The sequence below is a fragment of the Arachis hypogaea genome, chromosome 13 (assembly GCF_003086295.3).
Source record: "Arachis hypogaea cultivar Tifrunner chromosome 13, arahy.Tifrunner.gnm2.J5K5, whole genome shotgun sequence".
NCBI classification, from domain to species: Eukaryota; Viridiplantae; Streptophyta; class Magnoliopsida; order Fabales; family Fabaceae; genus Arachis; species Arachis hypogaea.
In genome coordinates, this window is record NC_092048.1 from 37,187,832 (window position 1) to 37,209,548 (window position 21,717).

The window sequence follows — 21,717 nt, forward strand, 5'->3', positions numbered from 1 at the left end:
GCTCATGATTGCATAGCACTAGATGATGAAACGTAAGTGGGGTCCGAAGAAACGTGCTAGGGTTTTCAGATATGAGAAGTGAGCCAATTAGTCTTAGGCTCTTAGCTCGTATCCTATATCTCTCCCTTCTCACCTCAAATATTTCGAGTTCAAATTTTATCAATTGCAATCGAAAAAAAAAAAAATTTTGATAAATATATGAAGAGTGTGTGAATATACTGTGTATTTAAAATTGATAGTTGTCCGATCCATTTAAAATACCTAAAATTAAAAATTGTTGAAATACCTAAAATTAAAAATTGTCTCATTCATCTGACAAAAAAATATATATAAATGAGAAGTGGATCCCATCTCATTCAAGCCAATAAGTTAAGGAATCCCAGTGACCCGCCAATCATCATATAGTTGCATTTCATGAATGAATTCACAAATAAATTTACCGCACCACTCTTTCATGGCTGCTTCATTGAAGAGCGAGCTAGCTAAGCTACCTAAATAAGGTTGAATTATAATAGAACTAAAATTTTAAAAATTGAAAGTTCAACCAAAATTTAACTAGAATTGAATAGAATATAAAAAATAATCTTTTATATTTATTTTAAACCGATTAATTGTTAAAAAATCAAACTAATAGACTAATCAAGTTTTTGACTGATTATTTTAGTTTTTAACCGGTTCATTACTAACCAGTTTTATCATACATGGAAGAAGTTTGGTGACCGATTCTGAATTGACCGGACCGACTCTTGATTCCCATCCGATTAACATGCATTTATATTTCTCATTCTTCTTTTCTAATAGATTTTCGTACAACTTAAAATGTAATAATAATACTAATAATTACAGTGGTCACGAATTGAATGGATCAACATAATGATTAAATGTCGTCCGATCCCATTCTGGTCCAGGTCCATGAGTATAGCGTTAGCTAAGTTTAACTGTTATCGATCAAAATAATTAAAATGAGTTGATGAGTGTATGAAGCAGAGTTGTTTTGTTTTAATATTGAAGGGAAGGGTTCCCCGAGTGAAAGAAGATTGGTGTAAATGATTATTGAAGAAGAAGTTGCAATGCAAGTAAGTGGTGGTCCAAGAAATAGAAAGGTCCGGTGGTCGATCGGAGCGAGTAGAAAGTGTTAGGATAGAGTACAAATTAAAGATGACAAGTTGCCATCTTCAAATTCTTTTCTAATAATGTCTATGTCGTCCTCATCTCTAAATATATACCTACGTATACATGACCACACGAGCTAATGCATCTCTCTGTCATGCTACTCATGCTTACCACCATGCTTGTCTTGCCCTTTTCATATATCTACTCATCTACCTGTAAAACTCTTGATCAATCATCAAAAACACAATACGCAAATATAAGTATTTCTTTTAAACCTTCTCTTTACTGCTAAGCTATTCTATGTACATGCAAATGTGTCATATATACACGCCACTAAGTCTGTATTTGTATAAACACTAAATTATTTTTAACAAAAAAAAATTTATTAATTTATATGTATAAATTTTAAAATATATGTGTACAAACTATATTGATTTATGTGTATAAAATTTTAATAAATATAAATATAAATTATTATTAATTAAATATTGACGAATGATAATAATATTTACTAACTATATAATTTTACTAAAAAAATATATTAAAAATAAATTAAATAATATATATTTATACCTATGACTAATTTTTGTGTACATATATTATTTTTAGGATAAGAATATATAATTGAATGTGTAATGACTAATAATTCAGCATATATCATTTTAGCTGTGATATATATATAAGGCTAATAAAATCAATTATAATAAAGCAAACGAAAATCATCATATTACAACGGTGTTTTTGGGCCTGCTTAATGCAAACATGTATAGTTGCTTAAGCCGCCAAACCTCTCCACCAGCTATCTATCTCTTAAAATGAACCAATCATTGTTAGTCACATCCTTGAAAGCTACATTACGTCCCAAACCTTCTCATTCATTCTCAGTAGTTGTCACACTTCATCAATTTGTCATGTTTCCACTCTCACATCTCTCTCTTCTTTCTATTTACATTCAATATTACATTATCACTACCCTAATATTGAAAGAATTGCGAAATATCAACCACTCATCAATTGCATTGATGATGGTCTCCTATTTTTAAACATTTAATATATAATTATTTTATTAAAATAGACATATATACTCTCTTAAACTTGTTTTTCCCGTACATATATATAGATCCTTCACCTTAATTACTAACATAATTCTATTTGTGTACATTATTTACTATTTAAAGAAAATCAGTTACCTTCTTTGATTTTACACTTTTTTTTTATGCAAAATCAAAGTTTTCATTTTTGTGTAATTTTCTTTAACTATTCTTAATTAGTTATAGGTTTTCTTAATGAAAAAAAATAGTAAAAAGAAAAACTTGGTCAAGCCAATAAAAGGTGTTGACACTAAACAATAATGAAGGCCTAAGCTACTTTATATGGCAGAAACCTGATGTTTGCAAGGAATAAGGGTTTACCCATGTGTCGATGAAATTGTTAGGTATTTAGGCAATATGAGTATAATATAACCCAAAGTGAGATGCACTGATGCAGGGTGAGTGCGCGTGAGTGGTGATGCATGCATTGGTCCTGCATTTGAAGCAGAAAGATATAGAAATCCAATCACACGGTTATTAGAATTAAAGTTTGAGGACCACGAATATTTAAGACAGTAAATACAAATTAACGAATAGGAATGGTCCTGAATAATGAGCATATGCATATAGCTGCACCAGCTGGTGATTTTCACGTGCGTTCTGGACCATTGTAGTATTACTACTATTTCCTATATACATACATGTACAATCGTAGGGCAACTCCTTCACCTTTCGAGAGGTTGACATATATGGGGTCGCAGCTAACTATAGACTTTATATATCTTTATTTTAGGGCAAATCACAGTAATAAACCAAGGGGAGCAAAATTTTACACGAATCAGCCGAAACGAAAACTGCTTCATGAATCTACCAATGCATGTTTATATGTAGTTCGAACCAGCTAAATTCAAACTCCATTTTTACATAATTCGAACCAGTTGGGTTCGAATTATACACAAACACACGCACACATAGGGGTGGCAACGGGGCGGGTTTTTGCTCTACCCGACCCCGCCCCGCCCTACAAAAAACCCGCATGAAACCCGCCCCGCCCTACCCGCGGGTAGTAAAATGTAAAATCCTAACCCGCCCCTGCGGATACCCGCCCCGCCCCTACCCGCCCCTATAATTATTAAATTCAACAAATAAAATAAAATTTTAAAAATTATATAACCACCATTTACATACATAACATAAATTAAAGTAAAAATTTATATATGATATAATATTATTAATCATTTTACTAATTATTTATATATGTAACATATATTATATATTAAAAATATATATATTTATATATATATTATATATACCGGGGCGGGTAGGGGCGGGTTTAAACCCGCCCCTACCCGCCCCGTCCAAGAACCCGCCCCGTTAAAACCCGCCCCGAGCGGGTAGGGGCGGGGTGGGTACCCGCAGGTTCGGGTAGTGTTGCCACCCGCACACACTAATTCGAACCAGTTGGGTTCGAATTACACACACAGTAATTCCTACACCCACGCACGATTCAAGTAATTCGAATTTGACTGATTCGAATTATTCATGGTATAATTCGAATTATGCTGTTAAAAAATTAATAATTTAAAAATTAAAAAAATATATATTTTATTTCATACATTAAAAAAAAGCTAACAAAATATTTAATTAAGAGACTTCTTTAAAATATTTGTGATCTATTAATTCGAATTCCATACAATACTTTTTGTCCATTTTTAATAGTTCATGAATATTTTTTAATAAATTTTTTAAATAAATTTATTTAAATTATACTACAAAAAATATTTTATCCTATGCAAAACAATTTAAAAAAATGGCTACTGTTAGCAGTACTATAAAAATTTGTAATATTCTAATAACTTAGGTAAATATATGCATGTACTCAAATTCTAAATAAAATACTCTACATAGTCAATAATAATTTAGAAATGAAAGAAAATATTTTATTCCATACAAAATACCTAAAAAAATATTTTATTCTAATACAAAATAATTTTAAAATAATGGCTTAAAAGATGTTATGGGTACTATAAAAGTTTGTAATATTCTAGTGATTTAGGTAAATACATGATAAGAATATTTTTTCTTTAATTTCTAAATTATTATTCACTATGTAGAGTATTTCTTTAATGTCCTAATTCATTAGGATATTACAAATTTTTATGTAGAGTATAATTCGAATCACCATATAATTTAGGAGTACTATCAAAATTTGTAATATCCTAATGACTTAGGACATTAAAAAAATACTTTACATAGTCAATAATAATTTAGAAATTAAAGAAAAAATATTTTTATTATATATTTACCTAAATCACTAGAATATTACAAACTTTTATAGTACTCATAACATCTTTTAAGCCATTTTTTTTAAAATTATTTTGTATTAGAATAAAATATATTTTTTAATTATTTTGTATAGAATAAAATATTTTCTTTCATTTCTAAATTATTATTGACTATGCAGAGTATTTTATTTAAAATTTGAGTACATGCATGTATTTACCTAAGTTGTTAGAACATTACAAATTTTTATAGTACTCCTAACATTTTTTAAGCTATTTTTTTAAAATTATTTTGCATAGGATAAAATATTTTTTGTAGTATAATTTAAATAAATTTATTAAAATAATTTATTAAAAAATATTCATGAACTATTAAAAATGGACAAAAGAGTATAATATGGAATTCGAATTGATAGATCACAAATATTTTAAAGAAGTCTCGTAATTAAATATTTTGTTAGCTTTTTTTAATGTATGAAATAAAATATATATTTTTTTAATTTTTTAATTATTAATTTTTTAATAAATTTTTTAATAATTTTTTTTAATAAATTATCAATTTTTTAACAGCATAATTCGAATTATATCATGAATAATTCGAATCAGTCACATTCGAATTACTTGAAAACGCGTGCGTGGATGTAGGAATTAATGTGTGTGTAATTCAAACCCAACTGTTTTGAATTAGTGTGTGCGTGTGTTTGTGTATAATTCAAACCCACCTGGTTCGAATTAGTGTGTACGTGTGTTTGTGTATAATTCGAACCCAGCTGGTTCGAATTATGTAGAAATTGAGTTCGAATTTAGCTGGTTCGAACTACATATAAACGTGCATTGGTGGATTCATAAAGCAGTTTTTGTTTTGGCTGATTCGTGTAAAATTTTGCTCCCCTTAACTTATTATTGTGATTTGCCCTTTATTTTATTTTAGAAAAAGTCTAGAAAGCAAACTACAATATAAACTAACTTAAATCAACTTTTTTTTATTTTTAATTTTAAAATTTAAAAAATTAATTTTTTTTATAACTGACCTATTTTTTTAACTAATTGGTTCTAGTTGATTATACTCTTAATTAATTCTCTAACAAAACTGTTTATTTTATTATCATGTATATGTATGGTATATAGTTAGGTTTAGTCTAATTAAGTGCATAACAGAAAATATTGACATTGATAGAAAAATATTATGGAGCTATCAAAATTTATTATTTTTTATCATCACTTAGCCATTAATTAACTCAATTTTTTTAGTTTAGTTTATTTAATCTAGTAATCCAACAACATACTTTATTCTATACTTTTAAACCACTACAAGAAAAACGTTGAGTACCGTCAAATTTAGCATCACAAAGTAACGATGAATTTACCGTCAGAATTACCGTAACTACATTGAATTCGTAAGGTTTCTTAATTACCGGCGGATTCTGTTTTCTGACATTAAATTCGTCAGTAAGTTTGAGAGGGAAAATAAATTAAATTAGCGCGTCCTTTATCATCAGTTTACCGTCATATTAATCTGAGGATAACTCAATTTAGTGAAACGATGCGTTTTGGTGACCCGCAATGGTTTACTGCCGAAAAATTTCGACAGTAAATCCGATGGTAAAAGTGGTGTAAATTCAAATCACGAACCCATTTCCCCTCATTCGAATCCTCACCACCATCCTCTCTCTCTCTCTCTCTCTCTCTCTCTCTCTCTCTCTCTCTCTCTCTCGTTCCTGCTGCCGTCACTGTCCTCTGCCGCCGCTACCGAGACCACCACCGTCGCCGTCAACCGCCACCACCGACGCCTCCTTCTTCTCCTTCTTCCCCTCCCTCTCAGCGCTGCTGCGGTCCTTTCCTCCTTCTCCTTTCACCCTTCTCATCCCATAGCTTCTAGGTCGCCCTCTCCTCTCTGAGTCAGGACCAAGCAGAACAAGGAAACTGTAGTCTAACTCCTTACTTCGGCAGTAGCGCTGGCAATAACATAGTGTTGTCGCCTTCCTCCCTCCTTCTTCGTTTCTTTCTGTACCCTGCATTCAAGATTTTTTGTTTGAACTCTATTTTTTTTCAAATCCTATTAGTTAAATTTCGTTCATTAGATTGGTTTAATTATTTTAGTTAGTTTAATTTTCTGTTTAAGTGGATTTAGGTGGTTAGGATAGTTTAATTTAGATTTATAGGTTCTAAATTGTTGCTGAAAGTATCTGGAACTATTCTGAATTTACTGATTGAATTAATAGAGAAATTGCTGCTGAGTTTATTTGGTTAATTGTTTGATTCTGCTCATTCACTGTGTCAATTGATGTTTATTGTTTTGCTATTTTAAATTAATTAGATTGCTGTCTAATGAATTTATGATTAATGCTACTAACTTTTTTTTGGTGTCATTAATGTTGAATTTTGTGAATTAGTGTTGCATAGATTACTTGTTAATGCTAAATTATATTGTTTACGACTTTACGTGCCAAATGTTTGTAAATATGTCTCATAAACCTTTTTATTGAAAATTTTGGTTAATCCCTTGAAATCATTGATTTTTCTCCTCTTATTTAACTATTTGCATTGATAGAATTTGATTTATTTTTTCATTAACCGATATTTTTGAATTTTGAATGTTTGAGGTTTCTTACCTAATATTGCAAGTTTATACACTTTAACCCTATAAAATTTGATTTGTTTAATTTTAGTTTAATTTAGTTTAGGATTTGATTAGAATTTCAACTTTTATTTTCAATCAGTTTCAAAGTTAGTTCAGTTTAATTTTCTAATCTTAGTAGATTTAAGTTGATTAAGTTAGGTTAGATTCAATACACATTAGGTTTTGAATTATTGAAGTGTTTGGAATTTCCTAATTATGTTAATTGATGCGTTGATAACTATTTTGTTGAGAAATTATTGATGAGATTGTTTGATAATTTGATATTTGCAGACATGTCGACAGGTAGAGGTGCTGCGGATCAGGCTACTAGTCATGGTCATAGCCGTGGTCGGGGTAGAGGGAGGGTTTCTTCTGGTACGCCTGGGACTTTTGACTCCTCTCCCTCTACTTCAACCACCCTGATAACACCACAGGTTGCGGGTTTAGTAGACTAGCCGTTCATCAAGGTCCTTAACCCCAACTACGTGCCTCCGTCTATGGCGACGATGCCGCCTCCTACCACTCAGCAACCCGCATCCACGTTGACACTGCCTTCAGCGACGGATGCCGTGGGCCCAGAGTCCAGCCATGGCAGTGAGGCAGCAGCTAATGTCCCACCACCATCTCTCATCATACAATTGAAGATTTGGCCTGATGGCGGCACATAGTAAGTATCAAATTGATTCTTGTATAATGGATTTAGGTTGATTTTTGTTTGTGAGTTGTTAGGTTTGCACCGAACAACAACGCGTGTACTCAGGAGATGACTAATGTTATTAAGCTGATGTACGACCACCCTTGGCCCAGTTATATGAAGATCCCCGCTGAGACCAAGGAGTGATGGTTTCAGAAATGGGCGGTAATTAATATTTTTTTTATGTTCAAACCTTTTTAGCTAGTTTATATCTTATATCTTGCTTAACTAATTTTAAAGTTTCTTTGTTGCAACTGCATTTTAGGTGGGATGCTGAGCACGATCTGACCATCTGAAAGATATTCGACCATAGAATGGGTCGGCGGCTCCAGCAGATGTTGGATAATGTTCGCCAGGGACGGGACCATCGGACGTAGTGGCTCCAACCTGACATAAAGAAGGATCTGTTTGTTCATTGGGAGACCGATGAGGGTTTGGGTATTGACGTCTCACCAACAGAGCTAACAGGGCCTCGACTAGGTCATTCAAGTATGCTGGCAGCTCAGCAACCTTCATGAAGACGAAGGCCAGGCTGGTATGTAAAGTGACTTTAATTTTGTTAATAACTTAGTTATATTCTTCTATATATCATTTCTAGGTATCATAATCATATTGTTCAATACAACATGTGTAGTCGAAGTCATTGGATTGCGAGGCAATATTGGGAGAGACGTTCAAGTACACTCACATACTGAAGGAGAACAAAGAGACATTTATTGATCAACAGCCTCAGGACCATTATGTGAGTAAATATAAATCTGATTATGTTCTGCTATAAAATTATTAGAAATCAACTGTATATCTTTCGTACTAATCACAATAACTTATGTCAATTACACAGGAGTCCTACACACAGACTAGAGACCGCGACTTAGCAGTCTTGGCAAGGTGGGGAGGACGCTACCGATGGCTTTGCACCTGCATTCGTCGATCCCGATGCGGTTTGGTACGAACTACCTCAGCGCCGTACAAGAATTGTGTATACGGGATAGGGTCATCAAGCTCCGCCACCAGTCGAGCCGTTGAGTCCGAGGAAGGCATAGATTTGAGGCTGCAGGTGCAGGAGCTCCAATGCAGCCTTCAGCAGCAAGCTCAGAAGCTTAACGATTATCGGAAGAGGTATCAGAAAATCCTCAACTGCGTGACATCTACAGATGAGATCAAGTTGGAGTGGAGGGAGTCGCTGGAGCGGATGCAGTGTATGGAGACTCAGATGGAGGTGTAACGGGTCCAGATGCGCGCCGCTGGCATCGACCTTGCTGGTGGCAGCACCGTTGGTGGTGCTGCTGGTGGCAGTAGTCCTGCTGGTGGTAGACGGACATCCCCGCCTTATGCACCGTCAACTCAGGACCACAGGACCGACGACGACGATGACTACCTGGATCTGTAGTTATTAATTTTTCCTTTTATTGTTTCATTGTATTTATTTGATGTACTTGAGTTTTAATTTATTTGAACATTGTATTATTTATTTCAAATAAAAGTTTTTCATTATTTATGAATGGACTACTAATTGTTTGAAAAAAAATTTAAATTTAAAATTGATCATTTATTTCAAATTAAAAAAATTAACATTACCGTCGGAATTATATTACCGTAGGAATAATCCAACGGCAATAGTGTGCGAAACAACATTTTTTGGCGCCAACAATACCGTCGAAAAAATTTGCTGGTAACAAATTAGTTTTTTGAACTGATAATTGTTGCAAATTCCAACGATAATTATCATCAGATAAAAAAATTTTGTCGGTAAATATTTATCGGCGATGTTTATAACGTCTGATTATTTTGACAGTAAATTCAATTATAATTAAATTATCATCGAATTTTATTTATTTTTTTGACTATAAATTTAATGATATTCAATATTTTTTTTATAATAAACATTAATAACTAACTAATAATTAAAAATAATAAATTCTAATAATTTTCTAGTGTTCTTCGTATGGATATTAGTCTTTCAAAAGTATAATTAATGTTATCTTTAAATATATATGAATAGATAGGTTGCGCAAATAATCTCCATTATTACACAAGGATTCCTTTAAATATATATGAATAGATAGGTTGCGCAAATAATCTCCATTATTACACAAGGATTCGCATATTTTAAAGTGTCTAATATTCTTGTATATATCCAGAAAAGTTCAACCTAAAATTAATATTGTTATATATTTAATTATTTATGCATTTTCTTTCCTCCTACGGCCTAATTCTTTTATTATTTATTTTATTTCAATTCATCCCATCGCCAAAAGAAAATTTTCGAATTTAGTATAATTAAAATGATTGTTTGATTCTTCAACCGTTTTTGTTTTCAACGTCCTTAATCGCAATCACTACACTATCGATCATTTCGTTATCTGATTTTATATCAATATCACTATCAAAAGACTAGGGGGAAAGATTAGGTTATGTCCCTCTCTTTTGTTTTATTTAAAAAAAAAAAAACAATAAATCAATGTATTAGTTTTAGCTTCACTAGCAGTCCGTCACTTTTCAATCCACCATATAGCTGGATGCAAGGTGCCGCAAAAATTAGCTGTATCTATTTCCATCAAGGCCTTAATCTATCTAAAAATACCAAAATGACTAAGATGGCTTAGTTTAACTTTAAGGCTAATATTAGATGCTTTGGATTGATCAATATAACAAAATATCAGCCGGTTCTTTCTTCAAGAAACTGAATAGGATGTTACCCTAACGTTGTAGTCGCGTCATAGCCCTCTAGTTAGTTAGGTATGTGTTTATTAATAAAGTATGTTTTTTTCTCTCATATTTACGATATTTTTTAAATATTTTAAATATTTAATTTTATTTTTAATATTTTTAATTAATTCAATTTTATTATTAATATTTTCGATTTATATCAAAATTATCTATAAACGTTTTTAATTTTGTCTCTAATATTTTAGATAAAATTAATATCTATCCTAAATATATCAAACATATCAAATTAATTACAAAAAATTAATTGTACTAATCAATTAATTATAATTTGAGGGATGGATAAAAAATCATCTCGGCAACCATATGTTTCAAAATTAAACAATATCAGTATATCACTAAGCTTACCAAATTAAATCAACTTGTATGGCAAGTTTGTTTTGACCTCAAACGTACTCGATAACTTCTTGCGTTCTCCGTGAAAAAAAAAAAAAAAAGATTGTGATGAGAAAAGCGATTGGCGTAAGTTAGAGAAAATAGGTGCTATAGCAAGCTGAGATGTGAAGCATGCTTAAAGGCAAAAAGAGATGAAATGGTTACCCTATATATATCCTTAACTAGTGTCTATATTTGTTCATATGTATTTTGTTGAGTAGCTAGGGTGGAAATGCCGGATATCCGGTAGAGGAATTCATGGCTCCACCGATATTAGGCTTAATTCGACTTAACCATTTATTAAAAAAAAAAATGGTTTAGGCTTTCATAAGCTTATTTATTAGTTCATAAATCGAATTATAAGCCTACAAAAAGTTATAAAACTGAGTTTCTTTATAGGCACGAGTTATTGAAATAAAAATAAATACAGAGACACAAAATTATATTTGACAAATAAAATATAAATACAAATATTACATTCTGAAATATTAAATTAGTATATTTTATATTTTTTAAGAGAAAAGACACAAAAATATTGATTAAAATATAACTTATTTTTTTATTTTTTATTATTTTATTTATTTTTTATAATTATATTTATTATTATTATATTTTATTTTTTTATATTTAATTTATCACAAAATAAAATATAAAAACACTAATTTTTATATTTATATTTTTTGTGTTTTTAATATTATATCTTGTTCAGTCTAATAGACTATGGATCTGTTTGGCAAGTTTCAAAAGTCACTTTTTTTTAGCTTTTGATTTATGAAAAGTAATAATATTAATGTCGGGTGCAATTTTTAAAACCAAATTACGGCTTTCTAAGAAAATATTTAAAAATTTATAGAGAAGTTAAAAAAAATGACTTCTCTCATAATACTACTAATTTTTATCACATTTTTATAAAATAAGTACTTTTAGAACTAAAAATCTAAATACAAAATAACTAATTTATAAACTACTTTTAATATAATCATTTATTGTTTAAATTATTTTTTCAAAAAGAACTTAGTTAAGTTGTTTACCCAAACTAGACCTATGAGTTATAACTTATGAATTTGGTATTAGCCTTGAATTTCACTAGAATCTTTTTGCTTCCCAAGTATATCGGATTAGAACTGTATTTAATAAAAAAAATGATTAAGATATTATTTTAATTCATGTTAGATTTAAATAATTATAGTTAATCATGACTAGATTGGTGACTCGTTGATTGAATATAAGTTTATAATTCAGTTACTTCGTACAACAGACCTATGAGCTTAAGTCAAAACTCAGCTCAGGGCTGCCATTCCCTTATTATTAAGGAAATAACGAATGAATAATGATTTGAGGGTAGAATGATAAATTTAAAGGTCAAAAAACATGAAAACCGTTGGGCAAATAATTAAGGGGAAGTTATATGTTGATTTAGGATATAGATGTAATATGTGTGATCAAGAAATGTCTAGGTGAGGCCATAATTACTGGCTAGCCAAATAGTAGGTACAAACACTAATGGTTATGGTCCTCTCTCTCTGGCTGGGATTGTAGCATTTAGAGAAAGAAAAAATGGAAACCTTTTGATGCTGATTGTCTATCCATCGAAAGCGTTTGAGAGTAAGAACGGTGTAGTGGTCACTCGCGATAGTGATGCTATTCTTAAGGGTGGATGTGGGATGTATCATGTTTATATATAAGAGATAAGATTTTAGAGTAGTAATAATAATAAGTGAACTACCAAAATTATTATTTGTGAAAATAATTATGTCATTCTCAATACTTATTCATCCATTGCTTTATAACTCGGTTATTGTTTATGATGTATTATAATTCGACCTAAATTATCATTCATTCTTTGCTTGTAACTGACACTTTTATTATTAACTTAATGACCATCATTTTCATCTTAATGACCATTATTCTGACTTACTAAGGGTCATACCATCAACTCTATTAATCAATTCTATGTCTATAAAAGACACCAATTATATTTTTATATCTCAACACACACAATATATGATAAATTTTATTTTTATGTCTTATATTCTATATTCATAAAATTATTATAAACAAAACATATGATAAGTTTTATGATAAGTTCTATTTTCATGTCTTATATTCTATATTCATAGAATTATTATAAACAAAACACATGATAAATTCTATTTCATGTCTTACATTCTATATTCATAGAATTATTATAAGGATACACACGTGATAAGTTCTATTTCACGTTTAACATTCTATAATCATAGAATTCTTATACCTCTTAAACACTTACTGACTTGAGCGTCGGAGTGTCTTTTGTAGTTACTCACCCCTTGTTCTCTCTTTGCCGACGTATAACTCATCTCGATGAAAAGCTTGAAGTCATTTATCGGCGGACGAGCTATACACTGGCTAATCTCAACAAGAACAATTGGCACTCACCGTGGAGTGAGTACCTGCAAAGGCACTCCGATGCTTAAATTAGTATTCGAAATTCAATCCATCTAGAGAAAATACTTTATCTTCTTTATATAGGAAGAGGTGTTTTTTGCGTTTCATTGGTCATGATTATACATATTAAAAGGTAATCATATTGCATTCAACCGTTATAATACTCGGCTAGGTGTTTTGTTATAAATTGTGCCGTTAGGACGAGTTATGGCTCATTAAGCCGATCTGTAAAGTACAGCGCCGAGTTATATCTTTGGATTGTATCTTCGGATTGTAGCAGTTATATCATAGCCCCCAAGTTTAGTCTGACGATATTTTTAATGAAGTAGTTTGAGCTTTTGATGAGCTATAACTCGGCAAATAGGATAGTTATGGAGCTCCCAGTTCAACATACTTTATTAAAAATAATATTAAATGGTTGCTTTGGAAAAGTTACAGTTTTAAATGAAGAGAGAGAGATAAGTAATGATGGCATTAAAGAGTTTTTCTTTTTCAATGCATCTGAACGGTTGATTTGATTGATGGAATGGGTGTGGTGGAACTTAACCGATTATTTTTGCTTAACTGCATTGGAATTCAAATAGTTTTTCCCAAATCATTATTTCATTTGGGTTAGGAAATGCTTTTGAAGGTTGCTGGGAAAGAGATGAGTAAAAGAGGTACGTGCTAGCTTTCTTCTTTCTGTGTATTTTTTCTGCAACTTTTGAATTTTGTTGATGAATATGGGTTTTGAGAAAGAAAAAGAGAAGAAGAAAAAAGTTGACTGGTCATATGATTGGTTAGTGAAGATGCTAAAATGCGTACATCTTTGTTCACAGATGTGGAAGCTGTGAGAGAGATAGATGTGAAGAAGATAGTGAAGGTAGGTTCTGAGGTTCGTGTTGAGTTGTTACCGTGTTCTAGTGTTGACTGCGTGTATCATAGAGGAGAGGATTTTGAATTTTTCTTCATGCATGGCCGTGTCTTGGAGGAACTGAGGGTAAAGCTTCCATTTTCAGAATCTCAGTATCAAGTGTTGAGGCAGTTGAATTGTGCCCCCCTCTCAGCTTTATCCTAATGGATGGGACTTATTGGGAAGCTTTGAAGTGTTGATGGATTATCTGGAAGAGAAACCTTCATTGGAGCTTTTCTTCTCCATGTTCCACGCTAAAGGTGTATGGAAAGGGGGATGGATTAACCTAAATAGTTCTCCAGATTTTGCTATTTTTAAGTTGTATAAGTCCTTATTTAAGGACTTTAAGAAAATGTATCTAAAGGTTAGAAGTGTTGAGGACGACTTCCTGTTCTATTTAGATAAGGATTTAGGAGAAAAATTTTCTTTGTGGTGGTGCTCGAAACCGCAGAATATTCTTGGGTTTGAAGGGATAAATCCAAGAAATGAATGTATTATTGAGTACTTGGTCAAAGTTGTCGACCAAAAAGAATTAATCTCGGTGTTTGATCTACTGCAATGGGATGAGAATAGACAAGCAGTGATAGACTATTTAGGTAAGTTTCTGAAATATTGTGGTGTTTTCAAAATTTGGATATGCGCTTGACTGTTTGATTTGATTTTGTTTCAGGGGAAAAATATCCCGGGGTATCTGCTGCCACCCTAAGAGCCCGAGTTAAAAGTAAAAACCTCGAGAAGGAGGGGTTGACGTCCAAAGCGGATAAAGCTTTTGGTGCTGGCGAGGTGAATCAGCCCAAGCCGAAAAGGAAAAAGGTAATTTTGAAAAGAGAAAAACTGATGTGGTGGATCTGTCGGAGGGTTCTGAGGAAGATATGGATGAGGTTCTGATTGAAGAAATTCATGCTTTTTTTGAGAATCAAAAGAAATTGCATGAAGTTGCCGACCAGAGTGAAGGCTCGTCGCTATGGGGTAAGAATTTTCCTTATATGATCACTGCCGACAAAGTTTGTCAGTCGTCGACAGATGTGTCTTTGGCGAACGAGGTTGGAGACATCGCCATTGATCAATATACGCAGTTATATATATATATATATATATATATATATATATATATATATATATATATATATATATATATTGTTAATGACTTTTGTTTGGCTGTGCAAGGTGCTTGGTTTTTGGTTGGTGAGCTTAGAGCGTAGCCACGAAAATAAGCATCGCAAGCTTGCTAGGCAGAAGCAAAATCCTAATTTAAAAGTGGAATTGGCTTTAAGGAATGCCAAAGTAGCCGAATTGGAAATAAAATTGTCTGAGAGCGAGAAGGAGTTGAAGCTGATGAAAGAAAATTATGCAAAGGAGATAGAGGATTTTAAGAAAAAAGAGACCGACCTTTCCACCATGAGTGCTCAGATGATTGAGGTGACGGCAAAGTTGAAAGAGATGGAGAAAAATAAGCAGGTAGAGATCCTAGATTTGTTTGTTGAAGGTTTTTGAACGGGCTTTATTGCAAGCAAAGTTTCTGGCTCCTGAGTTTGATTTTTCTCAGATGGATCTAGGAAAGATAGTTCGAGATGGAACCATGTTGGAGGATGATGGTGTAGCTGAAAAGGAGGATGAGAATGTCGAATAGTTAAATTGTAATGGGACTTGTGTGTTTTGCGAACGTTTTGTGTTTTGTTTAGGATTTGGTTTGCTCTTTATTGAGCTTTTCTTGAACTTTATATTATTTGGACATCTAAAAACAGTATGAATGTTTAGATGTGTATGTCAGAATAGCCTTTGATTTCTGTTTAATTGGTAAAGGCGTTTGCATCATTTGTTTGATAGTAATATGTTTTATGGTATTTGTGTTTGCTTGACCTTAGTCAATAGTTGTTTGATGGTTATATCTTAAAAAGATATAATTGAGAAGATAGGATTGTTTAGCTTAGATCGGAATTTTGAATATAATATTTGAGATCCGTATACTATGATTGAATAGAGGTCAGAGCAAGAATGAAAAAATATTACAACAAGATAGAGTAAATGAAAAATATAGTATTGTACATGTATTCATAGACCTTTGATTACAAAGGTGCAAGTAGGCAAGCCTCGTTAAAACCTCTCCAAGCAAAATCCTTTTTGGGAAAAATCTTGTGAGTAGGAAAAAGAGTACTTGCCTGGCCCTGACTTTTAACTGTAATATAACTTTAAGGATGAGACATTCCAGGTATTTGGCAGAGTATTACCATCTAATGATTGTAATCGGTAGGCCCCGTTGTTGAGTACTTCAATAACTCAGAAAGGACCTTCCCAGTTTGCTGCTAATTTGCCATGGGCTGGGGGTCTTCTAGCTTGTTCTGTTTTCCTTAGCACCAAGTCATTGACGTGAAATGATATTGGTTGAAGTTGTTTGTCATGTCGCCGAGCTATATGCTACTGCATAGCTCGGTGGCGAATTTCTGTCAAGAGTCGGATTTCTTCAATTGTGTCTAGATCTTGTCTTCGAGCATCATCATGATTCTCAAGATCAGCAAGTTGAGTTCTGAGTGAGGATTGAGAGATTTCTACAGGTATCATTGCTTCAGAACCATATACTAAGTGAAATGGTGTTTCTTTTGTTGTTGAATGCACAGTAGTGTTGTATCCCCAAATTACTTATGGAATTAATTCCGACCAAAGCCGCTTAGCATCATCGAGCTTTTTTCGCAAAGTGTGTAAGATGAATTTTTTGGCGGCTTCTGCCAAGCCGTTTGTTTGTGGATGTTCTACCGACGAAAAATGTTGTTTGATTCTTAAATTCTGCAAAAAAAAAAAGAGGTGAATTTGTTATCAGCAAATTGGCGACCATTATTAGTGATAATGTGCCGAGGTATGCCGAATCGACAGATAATATGCTTCCACACAAAAGAAATCATATGCTGAGATGTAATTTTTGCCAAGGGTTAAGCTTCTATCCATTTGGAAAAGTAATCAATGGCGACGATTAAAAATTTTACCTGTCCAGGTGCTAATGGGAAGGAGCCGAGTATATCTAGTCCCCATTGATTGAATGGCTAAGTTACCTCGAAATTGTGCAGGACCTTGACGGGTAAGTGTATGAGTGGTCCATGCTTTTGGCAGTTTGTACATATTTTGATTCTTTCAATGCTGTCTTTCTGCAGTGTTGGCCAAAAGAATCCTACTCGGAGTATTTTGGATGACAAACTTCTAGCGCCGACGTGTGTACCACTGATGAGCGGATAATTTATACGCTTTTTGGCATTATTTTTACATAGTTTTTAGTATGATTTAGTTAGTTTTTAGTATATTTTTATTAGTTTTTAAATAAAAATTACATTTCTAGACTTTAATATGAGTTTGTGTGTTTTTCTGTGATTTCAGGTATTTTCTGGCTGAAATTGAGAGACTTGAGCAAAAATCAGATTCAGAGGTTGAAGAAGGACTGTAGATGCTGCTGGATTCTGACCTCCCTGCACTCAAAGTAGATTTTCTAGAGCTACAGAACTCCAAATGGCGCGCTCTCAATTGCGTTGGAAAGTAGACATCCAGGGCTTTCCAGCAATATATAATATTGCATACTTTTCCCGGGTTTAGACGACGCAAACTGGCGTTCAACGCCAGTTCCATGCTGCATTCTGGAGTTAAACGCCAGAAACAGGTTGCAAAGTGGAGTTAAACGCCAGAAACAGGTTACAAACTGGCGTTCAACTCCAAGAGAAGCCTCTACACGTGTAAATCTCAATGCTCAGCCCAAGCACACACCAAGCGGGCTCCGGAAGTGGATTTATGCATCATTTACTCATTTCTGTAAACCCTCGTAACTAGTTTAGTATAAATAGGACTTTTTACTATTGTATTTACATCTTTGGATCATCTTTTGGAACATCTTTTGATCCTTTGATCACGTTTGGGGGCTGGCCATTCGGCCATGCCTGAACCTTCATCACTTATGTATTTTCAACGGTAGAGTTTCTACACACCATAGATTAAGGTGTGGAGCTCTGCTGTTCCTCACAAATTAATACAAAGTACTATTGTTTTTCTATTCAATTCAAGCTTATTCCGATTCTAAGATATTCATTCGCACTTCAATATGAATGTGATGATCGTGACAATCATCATCATTCCCAACCTATGAACACGTGCCTGACAACCACTTCAGTTCTACCTTAGATTGAATGAGTATCTCTGGGATTCCTTAATCAGAATCTTCGTGGTATAAGTTAGAATCCATGGACGGCCATTCTTGATATTCGAAAAGTCTAAACCTTGTCTGTGGTATTCCGAGTAGGATCTGGGAAGGGATGGCTGCGACGAGCTTCAAACTCGCGAGTGCTGGGCGTAGTGACGGTTCATCTTGTTGCTCAGATTAGGTAATTTTATTTTAATTTTAACCTTTTTGTTTTTATTAGTCTTAATTTAAAAAAAAATATTTTCGAAAATATATTTTTCTTCAGAATTTTTAAGAATGAATTCTAGTGTTTCATGATGATTTGTTGAATCCTGGCTGGCTGTAAGCCATGTCTAATCCTTTGGACCAGGGTTTCAACTTATCATCACAAGAGCTTGTTGATCTTCACCCATTTGACAGTTACACACATAGTTGTTGTATACATGGGAGGTAGGCAATATCTGCTGAAGCTTGGCTGGCCATTGTCCATGTCTAGTGTTTTGGACCGGAGCTTTCACTGAAAGCTTGGCTGGCTAGTAAGCCATGTCTAATTCCTGGACTAGAGCTTTAGACTAACATTGCAGATTCCTGGAATTCTTATTAAAAATTTTGAAATCCTTATTTTTCTTCTTCCAATTAATTTTCGAAAATCCAAAAAAAATTATAAAATCATAAAATCAAAAATATTTTTGTGTTGCTTGTTTGAGTCTTGAGTCAATTTTTAAGTTTGGTGTCAATTGCATGTTTTTAAAATTTGTGCATTTTTCGAAAACTCATGCATGTGTTCTTCATGATCTTCAAGTTGTTCTTGACAAGTCTTCTTGTTTGATCTTCATATTTTCTTGTTTTGTGTCTTTTCTTGTTTTTCATATGCATTTTTAATTTCTTAGTGTCTAAATATTAAAAATTTCTAAGTTTGGTGTCTTGCATGTTTTCTTTTATCGAAAATTTTTCAAAAATACATACTAGATGTTCATCATGATCTTCAAAGTGTTTTTGGTGTTCATCTTTGCATTCAAAGTGTTCTTGCATATTTTTCTTGTTGTGATTCATAATTTTCATGTTTTGAGTCTTTTTGATGTTTTTCTCTTTCATCATTAAAAATTCAAAAATAAAAAAATATCTTTCCCTTTTTCTTCTCATCAAATTCGAAAATTTGAGTTGACTTTTTTCAAAAATTTTTAAAATCTAGTTGTTTCTTATGAGTCAAATCAAATTTTCAATTTAAAAATTTTATCTTTTTCAAATCTTTTTCAAAAATCAAATTTTTTTTCAATTTTTTTCCTTTCATAATTTCGAACCTTTCAAAATTATTTTCAAAATCTTTTTCTTATTTTTATTTCATATTTTCGAAATTAATGCTAACAATTAATGTGATTGATTCAAAATTTTTAAATTTGTTACTTGCCTAGTAAGAAAGGTTCAATCTTTAAACTCTAGAATCATATCTTTTTAGTTTCTTGTTAGTCAAGTAATCAACTTTGATTTCAAAAATCAAATCTTTTTAAATTTCTTTTTCAAATCTTTTTCAAAATAAATTTCAATCACATCTTTTAAAAAAAATTCAATTTCAAAATCTTTCCTAACTTCTTTTCTAACTTCTTATCTTTTTAAAATTGATTTTCAAATCTTTTTCAAACTAATCCTATCTTTTTGTTTCAAAACTACGTAACTGATTCTCTTTCTAATTTTCGAAAATCACCTTCCTCTTTTTCAAAATTTCTTTTTAAATTAACTAGTTGTTTTAAATTTAATTTAATTTAATTTCATTTTTCTTTTTAATTTTTGAATTATAACTTTGATTTTAATTTAAAAACAAAAAAATTATTTTTTTATTTTAATTAATATTCGAATTCTTCATCTTCTCTCTTCTCCATTCTACTCTTCTATTCTTCTACTCACATAAAGGAATCTCTATACTGTGACATAGAGGATTCCATATTTTCTTTTTTGTTCTCTTCTTTTTCATATGAGCAGGAACAAGGATAAGAACATTCTTGTTGAAGCCGATCCTGAACCTGAAAGGACTCTGAAGAGGAAGCTAAGGGAAGCTAAAGCACAACTCTCTGGAGAAAATCTGACAGAAATTTTTGAAAAAGAAGGAGGAATGGCCGAAAATAATAACAATGCAAAGAAGATGCTTGGTGACTTTACTGCACCTAATTCCAATTTACATGGAAGAAGCATCTCAATCCCTGCCATTGGAGCAAACAATTTTGAGCTGAAACCTCAATTAGTTTCTCTGATGCAACAGAATTGCAAGTTCTATGGACTTCCATCCGAAGATCCTTTTTAGTTTTTAACTGAATTCTTGCAAATCTGTGATACTGTGAAGACCAATGGGGTTGATCCCGAGGTCTACAGGCTCATGCTTTTCCCATTTGCTGTAAGAGACAGAGCTAGAATATGGTTGGACTCTCAACCTAAAGATAGCCTGAACTCTTGGGATAAGCTGGTCACGGCTTTCTTAGCCAAGTTCTTTCCTCCTCAAAAGCTTAGCAAGATTAGATTGGATGTTCAAACCTTCAGACAAAAGGAAGGTGAATCCCTCTATGAAGCTTGGGAGAGATACAAGAAACTGACCAAAAAGTGTCCTTCTGACATGCTTTCAGAATGGACCATCCTGGATATATTCTATGATGGTCTATCTGAATTATCAAAGATGTCATTGGACCATTCTGTAGGTGGATCCATTCACCTAAAGAAAACGCCTGCAGAAGCTCAAGAACTCATTGACATGGTTGCAAATAACTAGTTCATGTACACTTCTGAAAGGAATCCTGTGAGTAATGGGATGCCTCAAAAGAAGGGAGTTCTTGAAATTGATACTCTGAATGTCATATTGGCTCAGAATAAAATATTGACTCAGTAAGTCAATATGATCTCTCAGAGTCTGAATGGATTGAAGGAATCATCCAACAGTACTAAAGAGGCATCTTCTGAAGAAGAAGCTTATGATCCCGAGAACCCTGCAATAGCAGAGGTGAATTACATGGGTGAACCCTATGGAAACACCTATAATCCCTCATGGAGAAATCATCCAAATCTCTCATGGAAGGATCAACAAAAGTCTCAACAAGGCTTTAATAATGGTGGAAGAAACAGGTTTAGCAATAGCAAACCTTTTCCATCATCCACTCAGCAACAGATAGAGAATTCTGAGCAGAATCCATCTAGCTTAGCAAATATAGTCTCTGATCTATCTAAGGCCACTGTGAGTTTTATGAATGAAACAAGGTCCTCCATTAGAAATTTGGAGGCAGAAGTGGGCCAGCTGAGTAAAAGAGTCACTGAAATCCCTCCAAGTACTCTCCCAAGCAATACAGAAGAAAATCCAAAAAGAGAGTGCAAGGCCATAGCCTTACATGATGTGGCCGAACCCAAAGAGGAGGAGGAGAACGTG

General features: G+C 32.7%; 1 non-coding gene across 1 annotated transcript; it reads right to left on the reverse strand.

Annotated features, from left to right (window-relative positions):
• Positions 1-20,814: 20,814 nt before the first annotated feature.
• On the reverse strand, positions 20,815-20,921 carry LOC112739163 (small nucleolar RNA R71). Its single transcript, XR_003170101.1, has one exon. It is a non-coding gene; the product is annotated as a small nucleolar RNA R71 (small nucleolar RNA).
• Positions 20,922-21,717: the final 796 nt, after the last annotated feature.